This window comes from Mauremys mutica, chromosome 1 (assembly GCF_020497125.1).
Source record: "Mauremys mutica isolate MM-2020 ecotype Southern chromosome 1, ASM2049712v1, whole genome shotgun sequence".
Classification (NCBI taxonomy): Eukaryota; Metazoa; Chordata; order Testudines; family Geoemydidae; genus Mauremys; species Mauremys mutica.
The window spans coordinates 365,895,902-365,905,134 of NC_059072.1; the positions used below are offsets into that span (position 1 = coordinate 365,895,902).

The 9,233-nt window shown below is 44.5% G+C and overlaps 1 pseudogene; it reads right to left on the bottom strand.

Moving 5' to 3' along the window:
- Window positions 1-231: 231 nt before the first annotated feature.
- LOC123377002 lies at window positions 232-1,180 on the bottom strand (annotated as a pseudogene).
- Window positions 1,181-9,233: the final 8,053 nt, after the last annotated feature.

Below are 9,233 nucleotides of genomic sequence, written 5' to 3' on the forward strand. Positions count from 1 at the left end.
TTAGGGGGCAAAGTCTCAATATTCCACTTACTAGCACTTATAAAGTGGAAACTATATGAGTTGTACATAGACAAATTCCCCAGTTTGTCATGCTGACAGAGCACAGTAAGGTCAGGAAAGGATTTAATGTCTTGTTGACTGTCCAATAACTGATTCAGGGAAGAGGGTCTGGCACCATGTCACTAGCCAGTGGACCTCAGTCTGAGAGTCAAAGCACAAGGAGAAAAATCTTTAGGTCCCTCTATGAGTAAAGGGTCGGAGCAGCCTGTTCCGGATCTGTTTGATCCTCACCCCATAGATGATGGGATTTAGCATGGGGGGGCACCAGGAGGTACACATTGGCAATGAGAATGTGGAAATGCAAGGCCAAATTGTGCCCAAACCGGTGCATGAGGAAGGAGAAGAGAGATGGGATGTAAAAGATTAAGATGGTACAGAGGTGGGAGCTTCAGGTCCCAAAAGTCTTCAGCCGGGTGTCTTTTGTGGGGAGGCAGAAGATGGCCCTGAGGATCTGGATATAGGACACGGCGTTAAAAAATACATCCAGACCGGTCACCAAAAATGCCACAAAGAGGCCATAGTAACTACTAATGCGGATGTCGGTGCAGGCCAGCTTCACCAGGGCCATGTGCTCACAGTAGGTGTGGGGGATGATGTTGGTTCTGCAATATGGCCACTGCCTCGCCAGGAAGGGATGGGGCAATACGAGCATGCCACCGCGCAGCACCACAGCCAGGCTGATCTTGGCCACCATGGGGTTTGTCAGGATAGTGGAATGCCTCAGGGGATCACAAATGGCCACGTAGCGATCCAAAGCCATGGCCACGAAAATCCCAGACTCCATCACTGAGAAGCAGTGAATGAAGTACAGCTGGATGAAGCAGGCACTGAAATTGATCTCCCTGGAATTGAACTAGAAGTTGCTCAGCATTTTGGGCAGGATGGACGTAGACAGGACCAGGTCGGTGATGGCCAGCATGCAGAGGAAATAGTACATGGGCCCATGGAGGCTCGGCTCCGTCTTCACGATGAACAGGAAGGTGAAGTTCCCCAAGACGGCTATGGCGTACATGGTGCAGAAGGGGATGGAGATCCAGACTTAGGCCGTCTACAGGCCAGGAATGCCCAGCAGGATGGAGATGGAGGGGTTGATGAAGTTGGTTGTGTTGGAATCTGACATGAAGCAGGGGAGAAATTCCTGCATGTACCGTATGTCCTCTTGACTTTCTTTATGTGCTAAGGTCTAGGATGATGGTCGCGGGACAAATGCCTGGATGGAGACATAATGTTAATATGAGACACTGCATGCACCACATCTACAGTAGAACCTTAGAGTTACAAACTGACTGATCATTCACAAATCTAATTTAAGCCATTATGCAATCAAAGAGCAGCAGAGCCAAAACAAAAACAAGAAAAAAAGGCAAATACAGGACACTTCTATATAAAACGTAAACAATTAAAATATGAAAGGAACATTAAAAAAAAAGATTTGAGAAGGTTAGGAAACAATGGAAAAGCTGGTATTGGAGTAGTTAAAAAAAAGTCTAGGAATATAATTCATTCAAGTCAGCAACATGGTTTATGGAAAACAGGTCTTGTCAAATACAGCTGATTTCATCCTTTTATGAGATTTCATGTTTGGCTGATCAAGAAAATGCGCAGACGCAATAACCTTTGATTTCTCTGAGACATTTAAACGGAACACTATTCAATATCAGCAGTGCACACGTAAAAAGAACTAAAAGCTGGCCAATTAAGAGATCTCAGATAGCAGTTGTCAATGGGCTATTGTCAATGAATGGGGTTGTTTTTAGTGGGGTTCTGCAGAGATAATTTCTAGGCCTAATGCTAGGCAAAGTTTTCATCAATGACGTGGAAGGAAATGGAAAATCACTGTGATCCTTGGATGCATGCAGAGGGTGGGATGAGTTGGAAAGCAGTGGAAGGACTTTACCTCTGCATGTGGCATTGGTTAAAATGACTGTGACCCATTCTGGGGTCCACATTTCAAAAAGGATGTTGAAAACTTGGAGAGGATTGAGAAAAGAGCCACACAAATGATTGGAAACTGGAGAAAATGCCTCACAGAGGGGAAGAGATTTAAAGAGCTTCATCCACTTATGAAAAATACGATCAAACGGAGACTTTCATGGGAGAAAACTGTGGTACTAATGGGCTTTGTAATCTAGTGGAGAAAGGCAGAGCAAGGCCCAATGGCTGGAAGCTGAAGCCAGACAAAATCCAGGTGGAAATAAGGGCCAAATTTTTAGCACTGAGCGATGCTTTCCTGTAAGATCTGCTTGAGGGCTCGTCTACACTTAAAACGCTACAATGGCACTGCCGTAGCACTGCCCTACAGTTCCTCACATCTCCTTGTCAATTGCTGGAAATGGGCCATTTTCATTACCACTACAAACAGTTCTTTTTCTTTCCTGCTGATAATAGCTCACTTTAACTGATCGCTCTCCTGACAGTGTGTATGGTAACACCCATTGTTTCATGTTCCCTGTGTATATATATATCTTCCTACTGTATTTTCCACTGCATGCATCCGATGAAGTAGGATGTAGCCCACAAAAGCTTATTCTCAAATAAATTTGTTAGTCTCTAAGGTGCCACAAGTCCTCCTGTTGTTTTTGCGGATACAGACTAACATGGCTGCTACTCTGAAAAAAAGTGCTCATAGTGACGGCAGGGGCTCTCTCATCAGCATAGTTCGACCACTTCCCTGAGGCGTGGTAGGTAGGTCGATGGAAGTATTCTTCCATTGACCTCATGCTAACACGGGGTTAGGTTGATATAGATACATCTCCAATGGGTGTGGATTTTTTTCTGTTGCACAAAAAGTTAATGCAAATTTATTTTGCACTAGCAGAGGCAGAGCATGCAAGTCACAAGAGGTGATAGTACTGCTCTACTCAGTGCTGGTTAGGCTTCAGCTGGAGTATGATGTTCAGTTCTGGTCACCAATGTTTAGGAAGCTTGTAGAGAAACTGGAAAGGATCCAGAGGTGAGTGACAAGGATGATCAAGGGGATGAAATGCAAGCCAGAAGGGCAAACACTGAAGGAACTGGGTATGTTTAGTATGGAAAAGAAGACTCTTATGGGTGACATGACAGTGGTCTTCAGATACTTGAGAGGCTGCCATAAAAAAGATGGAGAAAAATTGTTCTCTTTGGTCACAGAGGGCAGGACAACAGGCAATAGACTGAAACTACAGCAGAGCAGATTTAGAAAAAATCTCAGGAAAAACTTCCTAACTGTAAAAAGAGGAGGAATATGGAACACATGCCTAGGGAGCGCCTTCACTGCAAGGTGTCAAAAGGAGGCTGGATAACCAGCAGTGTTGGATGGCTTACAAACAACAAATCCTGCATCTCAGCAGGGGACTAGGTTAGATTACCCTGTGGTTTTATGGTTCTATGATTTAACATCCTAATGTAGACCAGTCCTTAGTCAAACATAAATCTGGGCTTATACTGGGGTTACAGGGTGAGATTTAATCACCTGTGTTATACAGGTCGGACTGGATGATCTAAATGTCCTTTCCGGCCTTCAACTCTATGACTCTATCAATAAAAGAGTAGATCAAACATTTATATTTACTCTGTCTCATAACACATGAACAAGGGAACATTCAGTTACATTGAAAGTCTGCACATATAACATTGACAAAATATTTTTTTCCATAATACATATTTGGCCTGTGGAACTCCTTGCCACAGGCATTATTGGAGCAACGAGCTTAGGTGAATGGGATTTACAAGTGGATTGGTCATTGTAAATTGTGCTGATGGCACCGATCTTAGTTAAGGTCGGCTGACACCTTCAATTATAAGACCTCATTTTCAGTTTGCCAAACTTTAACCATTTCGACTGAAATTTCCCATGCTGGGTATCTGCTTCTGGCAGAATTGTTCTTGAAAGTTTCAGGCATAGCAGTTAAGCCAACTTCTCTAACAAAGCTAGGGAAGAAGAGGTCTTGGCAGTGAGGAATAGTACCTACATGCTTTACAGCATATAAAATTCAGGGAACAGTGCCCCCCCAATTAACAGTAAGAGCCCTGTGACGGAAGAGGAGGAGGTGAGAGTCTGTGCATTCTTCCCTGGGAATCCCCTTTAGGTAGCCATGTCCCACACCTCTCTCAGCCCAGCATCTGCATCAATATCTGAGGCCAAGAGCCAACACAGGTGTGTGCACCATTTATAATACAGCTCTGTGCAATCCCAGTGGGGTTCGCTCAGCCTCTAGCAGAGACGTGGCATCTGAATGTAAACAGGCTGGAGACAAGTCTGCCTGGGCTTCTGTGTTTTTTGTCCAGCTTTAGGAACAAACAGTAATTAAGGGACCTTCCCAAAGGGAGATGAGAACTCTTGGGCTCTGTGCTGAGTCAGAGAGGAATTGGCTGCTCTGTGTATTTGTGTATATTTAAAATCATAGTTGATTTCTAAGAAAATGAAGGATAATGCCTATGTCTCCATAGTGTCTGATACACTGTATATGTCCAGGATGGCTGGGTAGATAATAGATAGACAGCTCTGGAGACAGATGTCTGAAGGGAGACAGGAACACGTCCTGCAAACCGATGGGGCTGTTGCTAAGGGATCACAGATCAGTAATTCTCATCAGTAACTATCATCATACTGTGCAGCATCTTTCACTGAAGGATCCTGAAAACAACTAGCAAAGGAAAGTCACTACCAACATATCCCCATTATACAGGTAATTAAACTGAGGCACAGGGAGATGTGACTTGGTGAAGGTCACACAGAGAATGTGTGGCAAGATGACAGACAGAACTCAGGAGACCTGACTTCCCTGCCACAACCATGGTCTCTCTGTCACACCAAAAGCTAGATGGACTCAAACTGTAGCAGGCTGGGAGAGGGATCCTGAGCCATCACCATCCTCTCAAGGTGAAACTGAGGTTTGCAGGAGTAGCCAGAGTTTGTCAGCTCCCCACTCCTGGGAAGTGTGAACTCCAGGACTTCACTTTCACTCCCACTCAGAAACTTGGCATCACATCACAGTCTCTGGGGTCACTTTGGGGGAACAGAGTTATTAAAGTAACACCAGAAGAATGTTCCTGTGGATAAAATCATAGAATCTCAGGGTTGGAAGAGAACTCAGTAGGTATCTAGTCCAACTCCCTGCTCAAAGCAGGATCAAGCACAACTAAATCATCCCAGCCAGGGCTTTGTCAAGCTGGGCCGTAAAAACTTCTAAGGATGGAGATTCTGTGAGTGAAGAGTACAGTAAAAGCCCAAAGACACATGGATACAGATGGTTCATATAATGAAACACTGAGATAATAGAGTTTCCACTCATCTGGGTTTTACCAGGGCAGGCTGCTTCTTGGCTTCTGGGTGCCATTTAGGGTTGCCAGGTACCTGGTTTTCAACCGGAAAGTATGGTCAAAGAGCAGATCTGACAGTGTCCAGTTACTGCAGGGCTCTGGGTGGAGTGGGGAAGGGAGGCACTGGGTCATTAACACACACCAGCCCCTGCTCAGCCAGGGCTGCCTCCAACCTGTGAGCAAGCTCCTCGTCAGCAGCTCCCGTCCCAGCCCCGGAGCAGAGGGAGACCAGCTGGGCAGGGCACCATTTAGAGGAGCCAGGGGGTTCTCTAGCCGGCCCGGAGTTTGTACCTGAGGTCTGCTGACAGCCACACCCTAACCCCAGACAGAACCGCAACACACTTGAGTGCGGAATGTGATGAGTTCTGCCCTGCTCCCAGCTTTCACATCTGGGGCAGGGAGCTGGTTTATAAACAGAGGCAGTGTGATTAACATAACAAAAGGCTTGTCATTAAATTAAATTAAGGACCACTAGATGAGCGTGAAAGCATTCCCAGGCACTCTCATTGAAAGATATGAAACAAAGGGTAGGAATAAAAGGTGAAAATGGAGAGAGGTAATAATGGTGTCCCCCAGGGGTCTGTCCTGGGGCCAGTGCTGTTCAACATATTCATAAGAGATCTGGGAAAATCAGTAAATTGTGAGGTGGCAAAACTTGTAGACGAATCAAAATTGCTCAGATGGTTAAGTCCAAAGCAGACTGAGAAGAGTTACAAAGGAATCATAAAAAAAACAGGTGACTTGGTGAGACATTATTGATATAATCTGGGACTCTATAGAACATGGTTGCAACCAAGGTCCTGTAGTGGCACCAAATCTTATGTAAAGGGAGTCATATAAGGTCTAAGACCAGGTTATGGGTTGCTGGTTATGGTTATGCTGTCTGTATGCATGTGTCATTTTGTAGTTGAAGTTATGAATATTGACTCTATACTGTCTGTATTTCAAACTTGTGCTGTGCTTCTGGGAGACAAGTTGGTGTCAGCTCTGTCTAGCCTACTTGATGGCCCATTAAGGACCATCAGCTACACAACTGACCCATTGAGAGAAGGCAGACGCGCCTTGTAACTCAGTAAAGTATGCAGGGACTGGCCCATATGACTCCAGACTCCATTTTGCTGTAATTTTCCACAGCAAGAACAAAGAGGTTCTTACACCTGGAAAAGCCTATAAAAGGCTGATGCCTCATCTCCATCTTGTCTTCAATCCTGCTTCTTACCTCTGGAGGGACTTTGCCAGCGGGGGATGTACTCCAGAGACTTGATTTAAACCTGCAGTTTATTCTATCACTGCTACAAGCCTGAACTAAGAACTTTGCCATTACTGTATGTAACTGATTCCATTTAACCAATTCTAGCTCTCATCTGTATCTTTTTCCTTTTATGAATAAACCTTTAGATTTTAGATTCTAAAGGATTGGTAACAGCATGATTTGTGGGTAAGATCTAATTTGTATATTGACCTGGGTCTGGGGCTTGACTCTCGGGGATCGAGAGAACCTTTTTTTGGAGTGTTGGTTTTCATAACCATTCATCCCCATAACAAGCGGCACTGGTGGTGATACTGGGAGACTGGAGTGTCTAAGGGAATTGCTTGTGTGACTTGTGGTTAGCCAGTGGGGTGAAAAAAGTCCTCTCTGTCTGGCTGGTTTGGTTTGCCTTAGAGGTGGAAAAACCCCAGCCTTGGGCTGTGACTGCCCTGTTTAAGCAATTGGTCCTGAATTGGCACTCTCAGTTGGGTCCCACCAGAACCGCATTGTCACAGTGGGCAACACAGTGGCAGATAAAATTCAGTGTTGATAAATGCAAAGTAATGCACATGGCAAAATATAATCCCAACTATATCTACCAAATGATAGGGTTTAAATTAGCTGTTACCTACTAAGAAAAAGAGATCTTGGAGTCATTGTGGATAGGTCTCTGAAAACATTGTCTCAATGTGCAAAGACAGTCAAAAAAGGTAACAAAAATGTTGGGAATCATTAAGAAAGGGATAGATAATCAGACTGAAAATATCATATTCCCTCTATATAAATCTATGGTACGCCCACATCTTGAATACTGCATATAGATCTGGTCACCCCATCTCCTGAAAGATTTATTGGATTTGGAAAAGGTACAGAGAAGGGCAACAGTAATGATTAGGGGTATGGAACAGCTTCCATATGAAGAGAGATTAAAAAGACTAGAACTTTTCAGCTTGGAAAAGAGATGACTAAGGGGGGATATGAAAGAGGTTTATAAAATCATAAATGGTGTGGAAAATTGAATAAGAGAATATGATTTACTCATTCACATAACCCAAGAACTAGGGGTCACCCAATGAAATTAATAGCCAGCAGATTAAAAGCAAAGAAAAGAAAGCATTTCTTCACAGTCAACCAGTGGATCCCTCTTTGCCAGGGGATGTTGTAAAGGCCAAAGGTGAAACAGGGTTCCAATAAGAACGAAATAAATTCATGGAGGATAGGTCCACCAATGGCTATTAGCCAGGATAGGCATGGATAGTGTCCCTAGCATCTGTTTGCCAGAACCTGGGAGAGGATGACAGGAGATGATTGATGATTACCTGTTCTGTTGATTACCTCTGGGGCACCTGGAATTGGCCACTGTTGGAAGACAGAATACTGGTCTAGATGGACAATTGGTCTTACCAAGTATGGCTATACATTAAATTTCTAAACCTAACCAGTGTGCCATAAGTGACTTGCCACAAAATGCCAGAACATGTTAGTAAAAAGCAGTTTCTCTTCCCTAGGTGTTCACACCTCAACTGCTAGAAGAGGGCCTGACCCTCCTTGATTGAACTAACCTCATCTCTAGATTGATTCTTGCCTGCATATTTATACCTGCCTCTGGAAATTTCACCACATGCGGCGGACGAAGTGGGTATTCACCCACGAAAGCTTATGCTCTAATAGTTCTGTTAGTCTATAAGGGACCACAGGACTCTTTGTCACTTTGTACAAAAGCCAGTAGGAGAACACTTCAATCCCTCTGGACAGTCTATAACAGATTTAAAAGTAACTATTATTGAACAAAAAACTTCAGAAACAGACTTCAAAGAGAAACAGCAGAACAAACATTTATTTGCAAATTTAACGCCATTAATTCGGGCTTGAATAGGGACTGGGAGTGGCTGGCTCATTACAAAAGCAGCTTTGCCTCTCCTGGAATTGACACCTCATCTATTATTGGGAGTGGACTACATCCACCCTGATCGAATTGGCCCTGACAACACTGGTTCTCCACTTGCGAGGTAACTCCCATCTCTTCATGTCTCAGTATATAATGTCTGCATCTGTAACTGCATCTGTAACTTTCCAGGCATCTGAAGAAGTGAGTTTTTTTCTTCACAGAAGTTTATGCAGAAATAAATCAGTTAGGCTTTAAGGTACCACAGGACTCTTGTTTTTGTGGATACAGACTAATCCGGCTACCCCCTGACATTTAAATAGCCACTGGAATCGTGGTTAAAATTGACACACACCCCCTACCAAAATCTGAAATGGCTCCCTTGTAGCCAGGAAGGCTGGTGGAGATGATCCAGCAAGTGACAGGGGGAGGGGACGAGAAGAGTGATCAACGGGGAGGAGCCTTGGGGGGGGGAAGGCAGAGCAGGGGTGGAGCCTTAGCAGGAGAGGTGAGGCAGGGGGCAGGGCCTTAGGGGTCCAGATACCAGCAATTACAATATGGCAACCCTGTGAATTCATGAGTCGTACACAGACCAATTCCCAGTACACTAAGGTCAGGAAAGGATTTAATGTCACTTGTACTGTCCAGTCAGTGAATCAGGGAAGAGGATCTGGCACCATGTCACCTCCCAGCTCTGCATGGAGCTCAGTCTGAGAGCCAGAGCACCAGGGGAAAACT